This window comes from Megascapheus bottae, chromosome 20 (assembly GCF_031878675.1).
Source record: "Megascapheus bottae isolate mThoBot1 chromosome 20, mThoBot2.hap1, whole genome shotgun sequence".
NCBI classification, from domain to species: Eukaryota; Metazoa; Chordata; class Mammalia; order Rodentia; family Geomyidae; genus Megascapheus; species Megascapheus bottae.
In genome coordinates this window covers 15,026,330-15,048,713 of record NC_143528.1, presented here as the reverse complement: position 1 = coordinate 15,048,713, position 22,384 = coordinate 15,026,330, and the positions used below count along the sequence as shown (strand labels likewise).

Below are 22,384 nucleotides of genomic sequence, written 5' to 3'. Positions count from 1 at the left end.
ATAGATAAGCCATTGTGTTTTTACAAGGGAAAAAGCCACTCTTTCTTTCTGAAATCACTAAACCTTTAATCTATTCTTATTTTCTTTCTTTCTAAATTGGAAATTATACAATTTCGGGTTCTGATGGAGAACTATGTTGCTACATGTCCCTACTACCTGCTAAACATCTGCAGCAAATGGGATCTTTGATGAGAACAAAGATGGTGGTTCACTGCTAATGTATTTGTTCCTCCACAAGACAGAGAAAATGTAATACTATTTCAGTAGGAGCTTACCCTTTTATAGAAATTGGCTTTATTTTGTGGGAGTTTTCCTCTGGGAGATTTTTTTCCCCTCTAGGCAAGAGTACAAAATTAATACACGTTGTAAGTCTGCCAAAAAATGCAGAACATAGCTCCTAAAGTTCCAAAGAGTCAAGTTGGGAATTTTCCTTAAATAGTGTAGTTTGTTTCATTTGACACGTTGTTTAGCATATTTTTGTTGTTGTGCTATTAAATGGATGATACATTTTTTATTGGATGATTCAATCCTGATTTTAAAAAAAATCTTACATGATATTCCAAATAATATCACTAGTATGTGTTTTGCAGCCTTAAATATATCTGTGTCCTTTTTTCTCACTAGTTAATACAAATACAGTTTATTTTGTATATTACAGATGCATTGCATATTTTATTCTGCTCAAAAAATAGCATGTACTCCCTAAAATGAAACTAACCACAAGATTGTGAATTTAATATTTTATGTGAACTTGTCACATTATGATAAAAAGTTAGGAAATTATTTTGTTAACATTAAATAATAAGATAATATTATGATTACAATGTTATTATCAGGAATAAGAACCGAACATCTGATTGTTTTTGACCACTGTGATTGATTTCTGAGACCCAAGGTTTTATGGTAGAATTTCATGAGCGTCTCATCTTTACCTCTAAATTTTCTACATGGGAGTTGTTCTTGTGTAAGTTTAGTACCTTTTTGATGTTATGCTAAGTTTCATCACATACTTGACTGGTTATAATGAATTTCAGAGAGGCCTCTGAAAAATTGGGATTTAATTAAAATAGCCAAAAAAATTCTGCTACAAGAACTGTTTCTTAGTCATAAGTTTAAGCTATTATTTCCAAAAGGATTTTTCCTTAATTTTTTATCCCTTTGGGGGGAAAAAAAGCACTTAGTTTTGGGCCTTTTTTTCCCAAGGGAGTATAAAGGCTCTTAAACCATTTCTTACAAAATGGAGCAAAGACTCCCAGAGGGGTCAATTGGTATAGATTTGGGGCAGTATAAAAGGTTGTTGCCTGAATCATTCTGACACTATTTGTGCAGTTTGCCACTGGGCTATTGGTTAGGGTTAATAGAGTTTGCTATATATTATTACAAAGTAAAGGAGAAATTAGCATTGGCTTTGCCCTTGGCAAAGTACTGAGCAATAGCAAAATGCATTCACAAAGTAGGGCTTAGAAAGAGCACCCAAAAACCCCAGAAGGCACAGGAGAAAGAAGTTGAGAGAAAAAAGTTATATCTGACACCTCCAGAACCTGTCTTTATCTCAATTTTCTCTTTTGGTATTGGTCTCTGAGTGGAATGACTTTATCTGTGATGCCAAGGGAATTAATCTTTTGAATTCTCAGCAAGTGGGTGCGTATTCTTAAGTCTTTCAGAAGTTTCTGCGGTCTCAGATAATACTGAGCTAAGTTCATGGGAGCCAATTCCTGGTCTGTTTTTCTAAGAATCCTGCTAGCTCAGTATTTCAAGGGTATCACAGCCAATGCCTTTGCTATTCTCTTAACTCTGAAGCATCAGGCATCATCTCTAGTCAGATCTGAAAGTGAAGAGGAAAGAGAACTTAGAAGATTGGGACAGTGTGGTATTATGGTTTGGATACATGTCCTCCAAAAAGTCTAGCACTGCTGGGAAATGATAGAACCTATAGAGTGGAGCCAATGAGGAGCACCTCTGGTTAGTGAGGTCAAAGCAGATTATGAGACTGTTCCTCTTCCTATCTTGCTTTTCCTTTGTTCTGAAGTGAGCAGTTTCTCTTAGCCACGCATTCTATTCATGATGTGCTTCTCTCACTGGAGGGCCAAAGGAATAGGCCAGTCAGTCTTGCAGAAAACTACCCACAATTGTGATTCATGGCAAAACTCTTCTCTTTATCAGTTGTCTCAGATATTTTCATCTAGTGATGGAAAGCTGCTGAATCTATTAGAGAACTTTAAATCCATTTATTAGGAAGGCAAATGTGTCCATAGACTAATACTGTTCAATAAGATCTCTGCTTAGATTTCATTCAATGAAACTAGTCACCTTGCCAGCCATAGCTACAAGGAAGACTAAAAAAAACTAGGTTAGCCGAATATTGTGATTTCCTTCTCACACTGAGACATGTAAAAACAAAACCATGTTTGGAAATACATAAGAAGTATGAAATGTAGTACACTGGACCTCCATATCTCTAGATTACAGACATACTATTCAACTGCAAATACAAATATTTTGGGGGGGAATTATGTGGAAGTTTCAGAAAGTATAGCTTGAACTTGCAGTATCTTCAATGCTTCATTGAATCTACATAAATGAAGTTATATTTCAGTATTCTTTCAGTATTCTAAGTATCCTAGAAATTATTTTAGATATAAGGGAAGAGGTGTGTCAGATTCATAGAAATAATGATGCCACTTCACAGAAGTAACTTGAACATCTATAGATGTTGCTTTTTGTAAGGGGTCCTGGCAGAAACCCCCACAAATTTGAGGAGAACAACTTATGTCTCTGACATAAAAGTATTTATTTATACATATATGCATGTATTCAAAGAAAAATAGACTGCTTTTATCTTTCATAATTACTTCAAATAAATTGACACACTTGCATAATAGCTAACTTTGGCATGTATTCCATCTAGTGTTCACTTGAGATTATATCCATGAAACAGCTGTGATCCTCAACCAAGAACAGGCAAGCATTTCTTTATAAGGACTGTATAGTAAATGGTTTCATCATTATAATCACACTGTTTCTGCCACAACTAGTCAATTCTACTGTGTGACAGCAGCCATAGACAATATGTAAATGAACAAGTAAGGCTGTAACGAGAAAAATTAAACAGAAGAAAATTTATCTATGGACTTCTATATGTTAATAATAGTATTCTTTGGAGTTGTTCTGTTCTTCACAAATGGAGATACTATTTTTAGCTCTTAAACTTTACAGCAATATGATGTAGATCATAGTTGTCTGACACTTACCCCAACGTTCTCACTCAATATTAGGTTTTCTAAGCAAGAATAGAAACCAAAAAGAGGGGAATATCTATTTTGAGATTTTACATACTATTCTAAAGTTGAATTGTGGCATGAGTCACAAAGAAATATGTCCATGGCCCTAAAGGCATTCTGAATTTACTATTGCAACCTAAGGATTATTATGAGCTGAATGACAAAGCTAGAGAATAAACAGATGCCAGAAATGCTATTTTTCTAAAATTTTCCTCATCTACTTAATAAATATAGAACTTTTTAAAAAATAACATTTTTTTCCTCCCAAGTTATCTTTTCTCTCCTTTTCTTTTTCCTAGTATCATAATATTGAAGTCTCAAATTCTAATTTCTGGACTATATTTATAATGAACACATAGCCTACATAGGAAATAAGGATTATTTTACCTTACTAATCTTGTCTTTTCTGAGTTTAATTTATAAGACACAAACATAGGTATACTACCTATTATAATAACTTAGTAATAACGTTTCCAAAATTCCAAGACCATGGAAGCCAAGACTGTTTTCTGGTAATACAGCATCCATACTGACAATTATCCTAACTTTCTAATTGTTCTCTGTTGCTCTTTTCTCTACATTATATGGACACTGACCTTTTTTATACAAGGTTTCTCTGAGATTGTTACTGGAGTGGCTGTGCCCCTGCACATAGGCCAATACAATTGAAATTACGAAAGCAGCCTAATGAGTCAACTTTTCTTAAGCAAATTGGCCTTGCTTTTTCCTCCCTTAAATGTGTCTGTTATTCAGAGTTCTAAAATCTGAAACATTTAACTGATTAAGATATTAACTTCCATAGACAATGATTCCAGAAAAAAAATGAACAAGAGGCATTATCATAGTCTCTACTTCGTATTTCTTTACATTCAAAAACTCCAATTGTCTTTTGGCCCTCACATAATAACATGAGAACACGCATCCAAAAATAATGGTCCATGGCAAGGTTAACAAATATTCTGCTGCCCAATTGTCTGTAACTAAAAATACATACCTTTAACTTTCTTACAGAAAATGTTCATTTGGGGCCGTGAGTTTGGCCACGTGGTAGAGTGCTTGCCTAGCATGCATGAAGACCAGAGTTCAATTCCTTGGTGATGAGTTCAAGCCTTGAGAAAACCCAAGGACAGTGCTCAGGCCCTGAGTTCAAGCCCCAGGACTGGCAAAAAAATAAAGGTCATTTCTAAGCCCAGATAATCCTGGGGATGATAGTCTGGCCTATTTCTTTTATTTTCTTTCTTTGATTGTTATTGGAGAGTGATATGCAGAAGGTTACAGTTGCGTGAGACAGGTAATGAGTGCAATTCTTTTTGAACCTTGTGTCCCCTTCCCTCAGTCTCTCCCAGCTTTTCTCTCCTGTACCAACCCACAAGATACACAGTTCATTTCCCACATAGTCTCAAGTGAGTACCACTGATGGATTGGTTCGCCCAAGCCAGAGGAGGATATGAGTAGGAGTGGATCACAAATGCTTAATGGCTATGTGCATATGATTATATAAAATAATATTTTAAAAAATGAACTCAAAAATAGGACATGAGATTTTTTTTCAGTTGCTGGTTTTTTCCTTTTCTTTGGTTTTGTTTCTTCATTTGTCTTTGGGATTGTAAGAGCGGAGGGCACAGAAAAAGTGGAACAAAGAATGAACAAATACAACAGCCTGACCTATTTCTAACTGGCTAGATTAATATGTAAATTTCATTCTCTCCAGCCACGTGGCTTCTTTAATAAGTAATTTCTGTGATGTAGAAAGCACATTTTATAGAATCCTACTGGGTTTCTGCAAAAAGATAACACACAATTGTGGGCCCAGTGGACAAGAGAGATCAGGAGGTGTACGTGCAAATCTGTCTCCAGGATTTGTTGGTAGTGAACAGATTGATAGAATGGAGTGGAGATAAACTGCTGGTTCATTAGATGATCAAATGGAAACATGTATTTTTATATATTATTGTAAAAGTAATGAACTGAGGGGTTACAGTTGCATAAGTTAGGTAATGAGTACATTTGTTTCTTTTTATTATTTTTTGTTTGTTTATTTAGCCATTCTCAGGGCTTGAACGCAAGGTCTGGGTATTTCTCCTGAGCCTCTATGTGCTCAAGGCTAGCATTCTGTCATTTGAGCCACAGCACCACTTTAGGCGTTTTCTGAGTAGTATTGTGGAGATAAATGTCCCACTGACTTTTTCTGCTCCAGCTGGCTTTAAACCAAGATCTTCAGATTTCAGCCTCTTGTGTAGCTAGGATTATGGATGTGAGCCATCAGAACCTGGCAGAATAACTTTTCTTTTCACTTTTTTTTGGTCAGTGGCAAGTCTTGAACTCAGAGCCTCTGCACAGTCCATGAGATTTCCAAGGGTGGTGATCTACCACCCTGAGCCACAATATTATATCCTACAGTTCCTTTTGAACAGTGTCACATCTTCCCTCAATTTCTCCTATTTTTTCTCTCCTGATCCCCCTATAAGTTGTATAATTCCTTCTCAAATCACTGTCTAGTGAGTATCAGAGATACATTTGTACACTCTTTATCCCACCACTTCTGTGCTCCCCTTGTTCTCCCCCAAACAGATAAATGCATATGTAATACAAAAAGACAAAACAAAAACAGCAACAAAGAAAGAAACAAGGCAAAATGACAAAAGAATGGTAGGGTACCATTGATAAAGAAATTTTAAAAAACTTGAAAAACATGTTTCTTTTAAGGACCGTTATGTTGCATGTCATTGATGACAACAGGAAGATGGCCCTGTACCCTTATGCAGCCACGTTCCCTATCAAGTATAAACAGAGAAAGCAAAATCAAATTCCAAAATGCTGTCTCATAATCAGTTAAAACCCAACTCTTACTAACTTAAGTATCTGCTTTATATATTTGCTCCCTATTCAACTTCCAGTCTTAGACCTTGAAATGTTCTGTCCTGGATTGAGCCTTTGCCTCTACCTAAGCTGCCCATCCATGTTAGAAGATGTACTTTTCCTTTCCTAGAGGGCACATTTGACTATATTCTTTTTGATGCTTTTGATACAGCTGGGGTAGCATCCTAATCTTAGATATAGCATACCACACCAAGTAACATCTGGAAAACCCCCATTGAACAGTAGCAATGAGCCAGAATTCTCTGCTTAAGTTCATTGTTAGAGAGCTGTTTCTAAACTCTAGATATTGTTTTATTAGAAAACAACTTAAGAATTTTTTTATTTAAGGACTTTATGGGGGCCAGGAGTTTGGCTTAGTGATAGAGTACTTACCCAGCATCTATGAAGACCCAGGTTCAATTCCTAGGTACCACATACATAGAAAAGAAATTTATGGGGCTGGGAGTTTGGCCTAGTGGTAGAGTGCTTGCCTAGCATGCAAACAGACCTGGGTTTGATTTCTCAGCACCACATATACATAGAAAAAATCAGAAATGGTGCTGTGACTCAAGTGGTAGAACTCTAGCCTTGAGAAAGCCCAAGATAGTGCTTAGACCTTTAGTTCAAGGCCCAGGACTGGCAAAAAAAAAGAAATTTATGTCTAGGCCTTAGCTGATGCCAATATTAATGCCATAAATGTTTTCCCAAGGTCTGAGGAAACTGTCCGAAGTTGATAATATGGATTAAAGTTTACTAGAACAGCCATAAACACCAATACAAACAATAATTCAATAAAGAATGTAGCTTTTTAATATTTTCAGGGTATAGTTCTAGAAATGAATAAGATGATGCAGGTGTGTATAATGAATGATTTGTGTGTGTGTATGTATGTGTGTGTGTGTTTGTGTGTGTGTGATTTACGAAGCAAATTCCCCTTGACTTGATTGCTGTATTCCTCTAGCAAGGTAAATGCCTATTTTGTTTTCCCAGTCCACAATCTGTGTATATAATCACTTGAAAAATTTTTTGGCAACTAAACTGGTGAGATGAGAGTTTTAACTTCTATTTCTATTATAATACATAAAGTGGTGAATTTTTTGCCTATTTAGTAAACAATCTGTTCATGTACATTGCCAATTTTTATAAGGTTTTAGATTTTTTGAAATTAATTTTTAAAATGCTATATTTTAGGAATTGACGTTTTATTTTATAAATTTCACATATTTTATCCTACCTTGTCATTTGCTCTCCAGCTCTGTGTTCTTGCTGTGTGAAGATTTTATTTAATGTATAATGCATAAAATGTAACAGCCTTTTCTTGTTCTCCTAGTTTTTACATAATTATAAATACAATCTTACCATTAGATGGTATTTTAATGTATGTGCTCTTCTGGAATTTGTATGAATATATACATATATATGATATCATATGACATTGTTATCTGGTCTTACAATATTTCAGAAAAAAATTCCCAGGACTGGTGTTACTGGGTCATATGTTAAGGTTTTTTTCTTTTTTCTTCCTGTAAAGTCTCTCTACTGATTTCTGCAGTGGTTGTACTACTTTCCATTCTAGTCAACAGTGCCTTTCGTTCGCGGTCCCTATGTTCTACATTTTCACCAGCATTTGTTACTGTTCATACTTTTCCTAGTGCTCATGTGGACTGGAGTGACATGGAATCTCAATGTTATTTTGATATGCACTTCCTTATAGTCAGGGGTGTGGAACAGGTTTTCATGTTTTGATCATTGCAATTTCTGAGAAATATCCTGCCCATTAATGTTCATTAGGTTATTGACTCTTGAGGAATTTAATTTGTAAGCTCGTCGTAGATTCTGGTTATTCAAACATTGTCAAATGTATCAGTAGCAATGATCTCTTCATTTTCTACACTTTCAGCTTAGTGAAAACATCCTTTGCATTGTGGATGCCTTTAGTTCACTGCAATACTATTTGTCAGTTTCTCTCTATTTGCTGAGCCTCTGGAATTCTAATCTTTTCCACACTCTTTCCTGTAATAGTTTCAGGTACCAGATCCACTTTGAAATGATACTGGCCAGGTAAGAGACAGGAGTCTAGTTTCAGTCTTTTACATGTGGACATCCAGTTTTTCCAGCACCATTTATTGAAGAGGCTATCTATTCTCTAATATATATTTTAAGCACTGTCAAAGATCAGCTGAATATTGATGTGTGTTTATTTCTTAATCTCTAGACTATTCCACTGATCTTGGAGTCTGTTTGCTTTGCTAGTACCAAGCTTTATAATTTGAAGTCTTGTAATACACCAGCCTTGTTCATATTTCTTTTGTTATTTTGTTTATTTGTGTGCTTTGGCTTAAGATTGTCTTGGCTATTTAAGGCATTTCGTGTTTTCATATGAATTTTAATGTTACCATAAATAGTCTTACTGAGTATCTTGAGGCAGATATATAGATGTATAGATAGGTAGATGTTAGATGTTGTTAATGATCCCCAAAATAGCTCAAGAATCAACTACATAAAGAATTGGGAGCTTCAGAAAACTTGAGTGCTTTTCTTGTCTCTCCTGGTGATTCTGATTAATCTATAGAACACTGATGAATTCACATATACCTTGTGTTTACGTTAAGTGAGAAAGACCCCTTACGGATATTGACATGATGAAAAGCGATACCAAATTACTGAAGTTTAAAGAACTGGAGTCATTTAACCAAAAGTATCCAAGTTTTTTCCCCTTTTTTCTCTAAAGTTAGCATGTTACGGCCACTGCGATTTTTCCAATAAATGTATACTCATATTTTAACTTGTATATTCATTTAAGATAATCACAAATGACCTATGTAATAATATAAATCTAGTATATTCTAGTGAGTTGGTTTTATCTTAGTTAAAGAGCTTAACAATAAAGCTCCAGAGAGTATACAAGTAGCTCTTTTTCCTTTTCTTATATTGAGCAATTTCCCATGAAAATTTTAATTACAAATCTAAATTCACAATAACCATATGATCATAGTTTCATATCAGAGTTGAAAATGTACCTTCACTGGTCATGTTTATCTCTTTTCAGTAGTGCCTGAAGACAGAATTGTAATCATGTCTGTGAGCTCATTGCTAATAATGAACAGTGTTAACAAAGTGTTCAATTTCAAACTGGCAATGGAGTAATAAAACCAGTGAGGTGATTCCACGAAACAAGGGGTTTCTGTGCTTCTATTTTGACAGCTAAATGACAGAAATCACAAACTGCTGTCCATTTTCCTTCCTCTTCATCTTAGCCATCTGGCTATGTTAGCAAGTTACTGGTTGCAGGTTTCCCTGGATTCTTCAAGTCCTTGATCCCAGAATCTCAGATCACTAGGTACATTCTAATCCTAGTCTTAGCTATAAATGACTCTCCAAATGGAGTATCCCAGCCTTGAACTCCCTTCAGCTTTTTTTCCTCCTGTACTCCCTCTGTATGAGTTCTTCTTTGATGAGCTTGGTACTTTTGGGCACTTATTTATAAATTTATACTTATAAATTTATATATAAATTTCCTTCATCTTCATCTTAATCCTTTGACTCATCATGTTAACTACACCCCTCTGCTGTCACAATTCCCCCTTTTTCTGCTCTTGGATAAAGTCTAGAGTAGAAAAATACCCCAATCCAAAAATACATCAATCCAAACTCACTTCCATGCCCCATGGTTTCTTGAGCACTGCTGAAATATTATATAAATCATAAGACTTGGAGCCATCAAAGCCAACAACTTAGGGGCCGGAGTTTGGCCTAGTGAGGGAATGCTTGCCTACCATCCACAAGGACCTAGGTAAGGTTCCTTGGTACCATATATGTAACAAAAGCCAGAAGTGGTGCTGTGGCTCAAGTGGTAGAGCTCATATCTTGAGAAAGCCCAACAACAGTGCTCAAGCCCTGAGTTTAAGCCCCAGGACTGGCAAAAAAAAGTACAACTCAAATTAGCCTACTACTTTATCAATCCTGCTATACTGGGCTACTACAAACTTGGCTATTTCAAACTTTTCCCTTGCTTTTTTTCTCAGATACTATATTTCTCCTAACCTTGGCATAAAATATGGAAGTTTTCATCTGTTGTATCAGAAGTCCTTAATTCACTTTGCTACCTCATGTTGGGCCATTTTCAGTCTTACTACTTAAAGATTGAAAGTTGTTTAGTGAATACCCCATTATCACTGAGATTAGATCCAAGAGTCCTAGAATGTAAGAAACTTTCTTACCTACATGAAATTCCTAGATATGCCATTTTTCTCTTTCTTCCTTTTTCTTATTTCTCCTCCCTCTTTTTTTTCTCTTGACTTCCAGCTGATAAGCATGCTACGTTCTCTGTCAGAAATAAAAACCAAGATTTGTTCACATGCCAGTTTTGATATTCAGAGAGTTTTCTTATATTTCCCTCTTAATGTGCTATGGTAGTTGTTAGGTGTTTGGTTTCCTTTACTACACAATGTACAATTTCCTAGATTTTCATATGTTACAATCCCACCCATATTTTTATTCTTCCTCCCCACGTAACTTTCACAAGCACCCATGGAGGACACAGCCCCACTGAGTAGCTTTAATGATTGCCTTTCCTTCAAGCCAAATACCCTTTCTTCAATCCAAAACAGCTCATTTAATTCTAACCAGCTTTTTCCAAATGCTTATAGACCAAAACCATTTATATAACTCCTTCTAAATGAGTCAAGAACAAATACTTATACTTAACAAACTTTGCTATATATTTTAGAATTAAAAATGCTTCCTTTCACAAAATGATGGTTAGACTTGCTGTACATAGCAGTGTCTGCTAAGTGGACGGTAGCAGTTTCACCCTCATCACTAAGCATCTAATTTTCTCCTCTCAGAGTTTGCTGCTTCAACTCCAAGAAAAAGAATGTTCTAAGTTGGGTTCCAATGGCTCACACCTGTAATCCTACCTACTCAAAAGGTTGAGACCTAGGAGATCTAGGTTCAAAGCCAGCATCTCCAATTCATCAGTAAATTGTCCAGCCCACAGCATGGCTAATCTGGAATCCTCAGGCATCTCAACCTCGGTCCTCTGCTCATTCTTTTCTATCCCAGTACTGTCTCATTTTGTCTCTCAGTGCCTAGGACTTCATTTTTTATTGATAGCTTTGTCTTAACTATCCAGAAAATAGATTTATGTTCTCTTAGATGAACCACAGTATCTTAAATTCCACTTCTCTATCACTGAGTTCATTATAATCCCTTGAACTCGCACAATCTTTCCCCAAATCCTTGATCTTTGAGGGTTTTGTTGAAAAAAAATGAAAAGTAACCTCTGGCATTAATTTTGCCTTTTGTCCTTCATTCATGATCCATTCCAAAGCCAATAAGTTCCTCCATGTTCCTAAATGTCCTCCAAATGCATGTCTCTTTCCCACCTGCTGTCACCTTTATCCAGGTTTCTTCATTTTTGAGAAATATTGCAATGTCTGACGATCTTCCCCTCTTCCTTCCACGGTTTCACCACTACCAGTCAGTGTTGTACTCATCTGTCACCAAAAATGTTCCCAGCCACAAATCCCTTGATGCTATATTCTTTCAAGCGTCTTTATAATGTGTTCAGGATGAAAGCTGGTTTGCAAAGCTCTTCATAATGCCATCTGACAGTTTTCAGATCCACGTGTTTTTTTTTTTTACAGTCCTACCCCTTGGGACTCCCCCCAGTTCTGTGTCAAGTCCCATCAGCTCCAAGGAGATCATATTGTTCTTTGTTCACATATTTTACTCATACTATTGTCTCCAGTTCTTCCATTCTTCCACCTTTTTTATTTGGCACAATAAGGAGTCCATTCAAATCCACCTTTTCAAAGAAAACGATCTTCATGGAATTCTCCAACTTTATTAGGTGACAGTTTCTATTCTATTAGGACTTTCTGTGCAGTAATTCTAACGTGATAGTTACTGAACTGGACTGTAATTCTCTCTTCGTAGATAATTTAACTTCTTGAAGTCGGAAACTCTGAATCTTACCTCAGTGTTAAAGTCTTACTTCAAGTGTTCACTGTCATGTAAATTGATCCTTACACACTTACCTTACTGAAGAAAAGTGGATGTTTTCAAACTGTTAAACCTATTTAACACTGCCTGCCCCCACCACATACTGTGTAGAATGTAGGAAAGGAGCAAAAAGGACAATGTGTAAGTTGTGTGTTCATTCCATCTTCCATAATCCAAGTTAATACAGAAAATGTATATCTGGTATGTTTGTAATCTTTTGGAAATCTAGAAGACAAATACTCTATCATCTATGGGAGACAAAGAGGAAGGTTGTGGAGGGAAAAATAGTAGTGTGCAGAAAAGATATAAAATCATGGCAACCCATTCTTATGACTATATTGCTTGGTTCATCATTTACTAGCTAGTGAGAACCCCCATTGTGCCAACATTGTAGGTTCTGACCACTAAGATCATTGAGATGAATAAAACTTTTCTCCTGCCATAATGAAGCTTATCAACCAGGGGGAAAGCAATTTAAGTACAATTGAAGTATTAAAATAAGATTGGAGCTTTCCAGACATATTCATTCATCTACTATGACAGAGAAAGGAGTACTCAAGCAGACGAGCAAGATCAGTTAGCAATGAATTTTCATGGATGTTGCATGGATGAGCATCTTTAGAAGGTTGCCCAAATCACCCATACACTTCTCCCACTCTCTGGCGTGAACCCATATATATGAAGCAGCCCCTACTGACTCTTTATCAAGGCTCTCTCCTTTTTGTTTGTAGTTGTATCCTTAATTGGATTTTGAAACTCCTTCCATATTGGATGGTCTCAAAGGTTTAATACGAAAGTATGTCTCAGCAGGTGCTCAATAAATACCTTTAAGTACGTAAGATGAATGTTTCCATTCAGTACTAGGGAGTACTAAGTTCTGTATTTGGTATGTTTCACTTTTTCATGTATTTATGACACCATGAATTATAATGTTTTAGAACTATTCTCTAATTTATATTTACATTCTACTGTTTTGATACATGATTGTTCATCATACATAAATTCTCCATATATAAATGATGCCAGTCAGGTTTCTTAATTTTTATATGCTAAGGTAGTAAACTGCAAAAAAAAAAAAACAAAAAAGCTGCTAAAATTCAATAGAATTTTCACATAAGGTGAACTAATACATTCTAGAGTTTTTTGCTTAGAATTTAGTACAGTCTAGTTGGAATAAAAAATAAGCCGAAGATTATATAGTACAGTCAGAAAAATTCAGGTTGCACTGCTAGTTTTTACTTTGGTTTGAGAAAACAAATCTTAACCTTTTTTGAATCAGTAAAATAAGATATATATGAAGCTAATGAATTTAAAGCATCTAGAAAATTTTCCAAGTATAAGTTAATATTTTTCATGTTGCTTGTCAGCTAAGATTTCAATGTAGCTTATTAATTGCTGTAAAAGAAAATATTGGATTTATTCAGATGTGGTTACACATACATTGTGAGAATCATCATAACAAACATGCAGCACAATTACAGCAAAAAATTACACTCTGCAAAATAGAAAAAAGAAAACTTTTGTTGCTTCACTGAATGAACAATCTTACAGAAGGAAACATTTTCCTCTGGAAGAGGAAATGTTTTGAAATTTTCTTCCCATGTGTCAATTTTTTCTCTAATGAAAGTGGGATATATGTGGGGAACAGTGAAGTTGTCAGTGTAAGATAAAGTCAGTCACATTTCAGCAAATATTTCTAATTATTATATCTTTACTCCAGAAGGAATAACTCTAGTTAAAATACCACCTAGAATTATATGGGAGATTACAAATATTAGATTTGAGGAAATGCTTTGCAAAGGTACTTTTGTGCTATAAGCTCAAATTGGCAAAGCATTCCTCAATTCAGTGCTAGATCTTCTCCCCTTCATTGAGAACACAACTCATGCTATTCAGACACAAAGAAATACCACTTCAGTAGATCAGCTCTGTAATTTTAATGCATTTACAGTAGCAATATCACTATGGATTGTTTTATTTTATTAGAGAACAGTATAGGAAATCAATTTCAATATTTTTTAAAATCACTTTGTGTTTTGGAATAAATCCCAACACTGTGGTTATCTGTCTGGAGAGCTAATTAGAAATCAGCTGTGCCTGTGCACTCTTGGAGATCTTGGTTGCTATCAATCTTTCTTGAGCAAAAGCAAGATTGCCTAGACTTTTCCCTACAGAAATTACCCTTTCAATTCATAAGGACACTCATTTCCCCTTCATGCATTTAATATTTAAAAATACTTTATTAACTTATCTAGAGGTTTGGCCCATGAATTCACAACGTTTTTGTTTAATTGAACCAAACGTTATTTGCTGAAACAGGGAAAAACACAGGGAGAATCACAAAGGGAGCAAAGCACAAGCAGGGGATGCAATCAAGAGACTCAAAAATACAAGTCTCTGTTGTAGGAAGAGGCCTCTGAGGGTTCCATTAGGCAACACTGAATCAAAAGTAATGAACATTTTTATAAAGTGAAGTAATTCTTGAGATGAAAATGGTACGCTGGTGGCATGGCCCAAGTGCTAGAGCAGGTGTCCACCAAGTGAGGGGCCCTGAGTTCAAACCCTAGTACTGACAAGAAAATTAAAGTGCAGTGCTCTCACATGCTTGCAAATATTTCATGCACTTCCATAGAGAGTAAAAATGTAATTATGTTATATAATATCTTTCTTTAAAGCCTTTTAAACAACATTTTATCCCATCTTTGAATGTAAGATGGAAGGACAGCATTTATTTATTTGTTTATTTACTTTTTGCCAGTCCTGAGGCTTCATCTCAAGACCTGAGCACTGTCCTTGGACTTTCTCAAGGCTAGGGCTCTATCACTTGAGCCACAGCACTACTTCTGGCTTTTTCTATGTATGTAGTAACAGGGAATCCAACCCCAGTCTTTGTGCATGCTGGACAAGCATTTTACCACTTGGCCAAATTCCCAGCCCAAAGGAAACATTTCATTTCAGCTGGGGTAACTTTTAAGTCTTCACTTTTCTCACTAAAAAATGAATTCTCTGATTCAAAAATAATTATTAATACGATTTAGTTATGAACATGATTGTTAGGTTTATTGGATACATATCAAAATAAACTTCTTCAAACATGTTTCACTTTCAAACAAACACTAAATATTTCTCCAGCATTTCTGTAGGAGAGAAGACTTAGGGTCTGGGAATCAAGAGTGGGAAGAGGATGAAGAGGAGCGTTTCCTCCTTTCTTTTAAAATTCCAAACACTAGTCTTTCCTAATACTTAAAAAAAATACTTAGCAAAGAAATGAGAGTCTATCCTGAGATAGCAGTTGAGTATTGCCTAGTATGTGTGTGTGTGTGTGTGTGTGTATGTGCATGTGTGTATGTGCGTGTATGTGTATATTATACATACATTGGCCTACTTGAATTCCTTATGAAAGTATATCTTCTCAAAATATATATCACATCCTGACCAAAGACCTAGCAAGCCAAATTTTTTCTAACTCAGGAGTCCAGTGATGATGGATGTAGTCAACAACATTGCTGTAGAAATGATATTCTTACATCATGATAACACTGAGCCCAGCCCTGCATCCACTGTTATTGTGCTTCCCAATTACAATAGAGAAACTTTTTCTACCTGGGCCACCAGTGGCATCAATCTCTACAGCTGATCATTGTCTTTCAGCTCCTCCACTAATTTCTCTTCTCCATTTCTAAATGTATATTTGCTTATATCCACTATGAAACATACATAGTTTTAGACAGAGCCTACCATGGCTCACCCCCACCTTGAGGTAGAGCGTCCTTTAGGAGAATATTTTTGTTTCTATCTCCTTCCATAAAGTTCTATACTTTCATTTCCTTGGCTGCTACCACCTTTTGCTTTGAGTTCTTCAGCTGGATGTTTTTTTTTTATCCTTCTCAAGACTACATGTTGAATATGTCAACATAAATAAGCAAATTCATAGACTTCTTATAATGCCTGATTGTCTTATTAGTTTCTGTAGGTGATACCAACTTTCACTGTGCACTCAGATCAGGGTCATCTGTATCTGGTTCCCAACATCCTCCTTACTTAGAAGTCTTGTCTTTGTTTTTCTTTATAACTTCCAGTGTCTATAAGATGCATTTCTTTTTGTTTTGCAACCACTCATTTCAAACAGCCATTATTAATTTTCCTTCATTTTTTATATGAGTGTGATGTAGGGACTCATACATGCTAAACAGGAAACTACTTGAAACATGTCTTCAGTTATTTTCCAGGTCAGGTCCCATGTTTGTGTCTGGGCATAACTTTGCACCACCATAGCTGGCCTATGGTTTTTCAAATGGGGGACTACTTTGTACTTAGGCTGACCTCAAACTGTGATTCCCTCAATCTCTACCTCCTGAGTAGCAGAGATTCAAGACTTATATGACCAAGCCTAGCAGGACTTTATTATTTCTTAGTCATTTCTGCAAAAATTCATTGTCATCTCCCCTTCCATGTCTTCTAAACCATTCCTAAAGACAGCTCCTTTGCACAGCTCTCTTCAGTGTACAGAATAGTCTAAATCCTTAAGACTTACCTCTAACAGATCCAGCAGAAAGCCCTAGGTCAAGGAGTAATCACATATTATCCAGACTAAACTATGTGAGATGCTGCTCTGATAAAAACTCCCCAAGCTTGATACTCTTTTTACCCACTGGAAACCACATAGATTTTCTCCACCTTTGGAGATGGCACATTGTCCTTAGAGCATTTTTGATGACCTTTCTATCCAGTGGCCTAACTTCATTTCCTTCAGAGAACTTTAGAGTTAATTATGTGTGTTCCTTTGTTTTCCTCGAAGCCTGCAACATCCAGAGAAAGGAAGCAGTTTTCTGTTTGCTTTTTCCCTTATTCCCCTTCATGCTTTTTTCCTTATTCCCCTTCATATTCCCAGGATGAAGAAAGTTTGAAGAAAGTAGAAGTGTATGTCCTATTTCTATTATTCATCATATTAGGTGAAGTGAGATGCTATTGCTGTTATTTGGATACCCAAACAATTTTAAAACAATCTGAGTGACAATTATACTGATATTGATGCTTTTTCATCTATAACTTATTTAAAGGAAATAAACCTTATGAAGCAAATTTATTTTTCTATTGGAACATATCGTATCTCATTGTTTTTTTTACTTTTATTGACTTACTAAAATTATGTCAGACTTTCCACTTAAACTTTCCAACTAAAATTTGGTTCTTATTATTCTGACCCAATCAATTTAATTTTTGGTGGCACTTTGGTTTGAATATAGAGCCTTTGCTTGCTAAATAGATGATTTACCAATTGAGCCATGCCTCCAATCCCTTTCACTTTCCTCACATTTAAAATAGGATATTACTCTTTGACCAGGCCAGCTTACATCATGACTTCTTAGCAGAGATGATAGGTATCATACTGATGAAATGGGGTGAAACAGGGTGTCAAAAACTTTTTGCCCAGCCTGACCTTGAAACACCGCCATCCCTGTCTTTGCCTTCTAGGAGTTAATATTACAGGTATGACACACTGTGCTTTAATTGTCCACATCAAATTTTAAACTTAGTTTCTATGTTGCACGTACCTTCTTTTGTTTCCACTTTCTTCTACTATAGGTGAATTTAAGTGTCCTTCAATATATTTGCTTTTTCTATTATGCTTCAAAATATAGTGATGGAGTACTTTTTAAAGTATCTGAGTGGTTTTTTGAAGCAGAGCTTCATATATCTCAGGCTTCAAATGCACTGTATAGCCCAACAGGCCTCGTTCTTACAACTCAGTCCTCTGACTGATGAGATGGTTTGCTACCAAACCCAACTCTAAATTTAAAAAAAAGTATTATAAACTTGTAGTTTTATCCATTTTTGTGGGGTATTTTTTCATATAATTAATTAATAGAAGGGTCACATTATATTCAGCAGATAGAAGGTGCATTACTTCATAAACATTGATACCCTTTCTCACGTTTTGTTTTCCATTTCCGTCCCCTCACCCCAGCCCCTCATCTTGCTTCCCCCCTTCCCTATCCTATTTCAAATAACCAGATAAACATATATACAATATATAGATATTACAGCATTCTGTGGGGTATTTTTATTGATAATTGCTACCAGTGATTCTTGTTTTCATATGAAATGAGTTTACCTTTTTCATAAAACAGTCCATATGAAAACTGTGACTATTTTTGTGAGAGAGGACAAGAGGACTAGAAGAAGCAAGAGACGCTAGAGAACTCAGAGGAACTCTGGACCCAAAGAAGGACCAAGCTTATCTCTATCTCAGCAATACCACCTTAGTCCTTATCCCCCTAGCATCACGCTTGATTTGATCTCTAAACTCTGCAACATATTGTAGCTAGGTTCTTTTACACGCAGCACTTTTTAATCTATTGTAGTCAGAAAAGCGTGTACACTTCTGGTCATGCATAGAAGCCACTTTCTTATAATCAGCTCTGCTAGCTGTCCAACCTTAGCACTTGGCATTGTAGCCTCTGCTCCAAGCACTCCAGCAATCTCGAGCATTCAGCATTACGTACACCAAAGGAGAATGAGGAGTTTCTCATCTCTCCCTTCCCTTCTCTCACAGAGGTCTCTACTACATTACCAATTCTTCAAATAACCCCCTAATTGAACAATTCAGTAACCACTCATCGGACCACCCTCACAATACCCTTGACTTTGCTCCAACCTTTGCATCTTTCTTCACAACATTTAAAACAAGCTGATAACATTTTCATTTTCTGTCTCTAAATAGAAGTTTCATGAAGGCAGATAAGATCCTATTTTGTTTCTGATGTATCTCAGTACCTAGGAAATGCTTGATATGTAGAGGTGGCTTAATAAATATTCATTGAGTTAAGTGAATAAATAGCCTTTGTCTGAAATTTTGTAGTATGCTGCCTTGGTAATATAAATACAAAATTCCTTTATCATATTTAAGCTGAGTATAACAAATTAAATACATCGTCCCCAGGTGAAGCAAAATGTACTCCAAACAGAATGTGAGGAGATTAACATAAAGATACATGAAAAAAATACTGAAGGAAACACACCAATTTTTCAAATGTATCTCACATTCTAAAAATCTTTGCGCTTAAATAGTTTGACAAGTTATCTATATGACACATTCGCAGTTCTTTAGAAATCTTCTAGAACCATTTTTCTCATTACATTTTTATCTTTAGGAAAGATATATATATATATATATGCAAACACAAACATATGATGTTTCAATAGTATAGAATCTACTTCTTTTAAAATAATAAGTGAAGTTTATTATTTACCTAAACTATTACATGTCTTACCTGAACTGATCATGTACATTATCTGAATTGTCAGTCACATGATTCATAAGTCAGAATGTTACAAGGGAAGAAGGTTAATATAAGAATGAAATTAGTAGATAATTATAATAGTGACTCTGGTTCTGGTATTATCCATGGTAAGTCACATAGAGCTGAACCACAGCTATATGACCTATTATTACCCGGTGAATATGAATGTGTGTGTGTGTGTGTGTATGTATATGTGCATGTTTGTGTGTGAGAAAGACAAATAGGTTTAAAAAGATCAAAGTGGACACAACACAGGAAAGTAATTTGAGCTTGAATTAAAGGAAAATTACTCCTGAGTCATAGTATCCAATTTATTGAGCATGTACTGTATTTTAGGCTCTTCCACAGGGGTCTGTCTCATTTTCCCAATGGGTCCCACAGCACATGTAGTGATTGTGCTCATCACTCACATGTTTACATGCATGCAAGAGCATATGGTGAGATTTCTATGGCTAAGCCACCTACTGAAGATTTAGTGTCATGCTGCAGTCTTCTGCCTCCAGAGGCTGGAACTTAGCTTTCTATCATTTCTCTGTACCAACCTGGCCTTATAGGCATTCTGGAGAATTTTTATGTTTTTGGTTCCCACATTAAAATGGAAACATCTCTGAAATCCAGCTCACTGACTGACTCATGTTAGCGCTGTGAAATATTAATGCTTTCCTTCTTTAAAAAAAAATATATATATAGGGCTGGGATGTAGCTCAGTGGAAAAGTGCTTGCCTAGCAGTGCAACATCCTGGGTTCGATCCCCATTGCCAAAAAAGAAAAGACAAAAAAATACAGTTAAAAATATATATATATATAATCTGCCTCTTTTGAGCTTGTTCTTCCACAAATATACTTTCTACTGACAGGTACTTTAGGTCCCAGGGGTCATTCTACTGAGCAAAGGTTGTAACAAGATGGACTAGTGGGTATTAGTAAGAATAAATGCCATTATTTCTTGTAACTTTTTACCAGCCAAGAATTGTACTAAGAAAGTGTAGTAGATGAACTTATTATAGGAGCTTAAAAGTCATTTTTTAAACTTGTTCTCTTAAGCATTCCTAGAATTATTTTTAATATTTTAACACTTTTGTTCACCATGTAGGCTTTGTGATTGTTATAAGACAAGGACTTGTTGAGAGAAAAGGAAAGTTCTGTTGCCATTCCATCCCAATGCTTTCCTCACCCAACGGTTTTCTTAATAAGTAAACAATAGCTTCATCCCCAGTCTTATTTAAATACACAATAGCTTTAACATTTTACTTCTTAACAATAATATTATTTTGACCTGCCAACACCTAAAAAATATGTATTATCTGGGTTGAGGGCACAGCAAGAATTCCTTTGATCCCATGTGAACATAAATAAATCTCTCCTTATTTGGTCGGTTGAAAAAGCTGGATTTGTTTTGAATAGAGCAATCATTCTCTTTAAAAATGTATAACAATTGTTTCTGATTTACATAATCAAAAACTTAAGAATATGGGCATGATCTAGAAGAATGGGAACAGCTATCTACTGTATGGACAGAGACTGATATAGAGGGGAAGGAATCTAAGGCTCTATCTGAAGTGCTCATTGTATCACAAACACAAATTCATCTTCAACATTGATATAGTAACCAAATACATGTTACATAAAGTAATATTGGACCTGAAGTGACACTGTCATCCGTGCTAACGTATACCCAGCTGAATAAAATTCTTCTTTCATAAAAATTATAGACATCACCTCTTCTTTGAACTGTGAGAGAACTGGGGAAATCTCTTTTTGTCCAATCATTTCATCCCTGTTGAACTACATTGACTACATTCATGCTGCTGTCACAGGAATGCTATTTAGAGGCACCCTGTACGTGCATGGCTGTTTTGCTCCATGTCAAAGCTACATCCAGCTTCCTTTGTGTTCGTAAGTGAACAAATTAAATAGAGGAAGAAATGAATTAATCTTCATTACATTCCAGCACAGAAAACTATAAATTGCTTACTTAAGCTATGCCAGACAAATTAAATGAAGAGGAGTTCCTTTTTACACCAGAAAGTATGACTTTTTAACAATCGGCAAGAGTCCCTGAGAGAGGAAATATGCTCAGTTTGCACCTGGCCCAAATATGTCATTACTGATCTTTTATATCGAAACGTCACTCTGCCTTCCTGTAGGATAGACTAGGTTGCATTTGAAATCAAGTTCTTAAATAGAACTTTTTTCAGACTTGCTTAAAATTCTACTTCTCATGATTCAAATTAGCTTGCTTCTTTTTCTATGCACCTTTTAATTTCCTTTTCATCTACACGTCTCTGTCATGTATATATTGAAGGAAATTAGCTCAATGTTGAAATGGTATTTTTAGGTCAAATGTTAAACTTCTAAACATCAGGTCTGACCATTTTTATACCGTACTTGATCCATGTCTTCTGAAATTAACTGCTGAAACAGAAAATGTTAAATTAGCAATGGATTCCTGCAAATGAGTTTTTTGAAGTTATAACACACTGGGATGAAGGCATATATAATACATGCTGTCATTGCTCAAATGTTCGAAACCCTCTTTAGGCAAGTTGCAACCAGGTCTTCCAACCCTGATCCCCTACAACTTCCATCATAGATAACAAGTGGTTTCCAGTACCATTCACTCCCATTCTCCATGTGTACAACTAAATACACCCAGTTGCAATGAATATTCTGTTGAATTCAAGTAAAACACAGGATTTTTATTCCATGAGATTTTTTCCCACATTCCAATTTATGTACATTTTAAATTCATTAAATACATTACATAAATGTCTGTAACACAACTTTATCTGTGCCTGACATGGTTGGTTTTTTTCCTCAAGTTTTCTGTTGTGAGCACCATTTCAGGCCCTCTTAGCTCATATATTCTACTCGGAGCAGCCATCTATTCAGAGGATTATATTGATGAAGTTCCAACTGCTCATTATGTTTCAG

At 35.7% G+C, this 22,384-nt stretch overlaps 1 long non-coding RNA gene across 1 annotated transcript; it reads right to left on the bottom strand.

The window, feature by feature from the left end:
* Positions 1-1,576: 1,576 nt before the first annotated feature.
* Positions 1,577-16,922, bottom strand: LOC150049200 (uncharacterized). Its single transcript, XR_016538973.1, has 3 exons — positions 16,824-16,922; positions 10,361-10,466; positions 1,577-1,825 (listed from the first exon to the last, which is right to left on the bottom strand). It is a non-coding gene; the product is annotated as an uncharacterized LOC150049200 (long non-coding RNA).
* Between the last annotated feature and the right edge of the window lie 5,462 nt (positions 16,923-22,384).